We start from the raw sequence: 1,596 nt of genomic DNA, 5'->3' as shown, positions 1-1,596 counted from the left end.
TCCATTGCTGTTGCTACTATATCTTTGAATTTGAGCCACATCTCGTCTACATGTGCATAGTCAGTTCGGAAGGAATTAAGATCGTCTCTTAGGAAGGCTTCTAGTGACACTTTATCCGCTTTTAAAAAAAAAAAAATTATTTTGCGTTTTTTTCTGGTGGATTTGGAAGAAACGGTATTGAGCCTAGCTACAACGACCTTGTGATCACTAATCCCTGATCAGTCATGATGCTCTCTATTAGCTCTCGATTGTTTGTGGCTAAGAGGTCAAGCGTGTTTCCGCAAACATTTACAATTCGCGTGGGTTCGTGGACTAACTGCTCGAAATAATTTTCGGAGAAAGAATTTAGGAGAATCTCGGAAGATGTTTTCTGCCTACCACTGGTTTTGAGCAAGTATTTTTGCCAACATATCGAGGGAAGGTTGATGTCCCCACAAACTATAACCGTATGAGTGGGGTATTTATTTGTTACGAGACTCAAATTTTCTCTGAACTGTTCAGCAACTATATCATTGGAGTCTGGGGGTCCGTAGAAGGAGCCAATTATTAACTTAGTTCGTGTGTTAAGTATAACCTCCACCCATTCCATTCCGCACGGAGTATCTACTTCGTCTTCACTACAAGACAAACCACTACTGACAGACACAAACACTCCACCACCAATTCTGCCTAATCTATCTTTCCTGAACACCGTCTGAGACTTCGTAAAAATTTCTGCAGAACTTATTTCAGGCTTTAACCAGCTTTCTGTACCTATAACGATTTCAGCTTCTGTGCTTTCTATTAGCGCTTAAAGCTCAGGGACTTTCCCAGCACAACTACAACAATTTACAACTACAATTCCGACTATTCCATGATCCAAGCACGTCCTGTATTTTCCATGCACCCTTTGAGATTGCAGCCCATCCCGTACTTTCCCGAGGCCATCTAACCTAAAAAAACCGCCCAGTCAACGCCACACAGCCTCCGCCACCCGTGTAGCCGCCAGTTGAGTGTTGTGAACTCCTGACCTATTCAGCGGAACCCGAAACCCCACTACCCTATGGGGCAAGTCAAGGAATCTGCAGCCAACACGGTCGCAAAATCGTCTGAGCCTCTGAATCAGACCCTCCACCGGCTCTGCACCAAAGTTCCGCAGTCGGTTCTGTCAACGATGCTGCAGATGGCGAGCTCTGCTTTCATCTCGTAAACAAGACCGGCAGCCTTCACCAAATCAGATAGCCGCTGGAATCCAGAGAGAATTTCCTCAGAGCCAAAGCGACACACGTCATTAGTGCCGACATGTGCCACCACCTGCAATGGCTAAACATTTTGATCATTCAGCTTACACCCACATTTTGTAATCATGTGTTTAACTGATGAATAACGATCACTGCACTCGCTCGTCTAGCGTGTTATTGAGAATATCTGAGCAACGTCTGAGTACAGACCACATGCAGCAGACGAAAGAAACAACACCAATTTTTCATGTCCATCCCCATCCAGAATACTTTCTTCTGGAATCGTCTGATAACATGCAGTAACAACAGCACAGTGAGACATATCTCAGAATGTAAAATTAATTGTAGTGACCATATACAGCCCCAATTTTATCTC

The sequence above is a fragment of the Schistocerca americana genome, chromosome 4, assembly GCF_021461395.2.
Source record: "Schistocerca americana isolate TAMUIC-IGC-003095 chromosome 4, iqSchAmer2.1, whole genome shotgun sequence".
NCBI classification, from domain to species: domain Eukaryota; kingdom Metazoa; phylum Arthropoda; class Insecta; order Orthoptera; family Acrididae; genus Schistocerca; species Schistocerca americana.
This window is presented reverse-complemented; position numbering follows the sequence as displayed.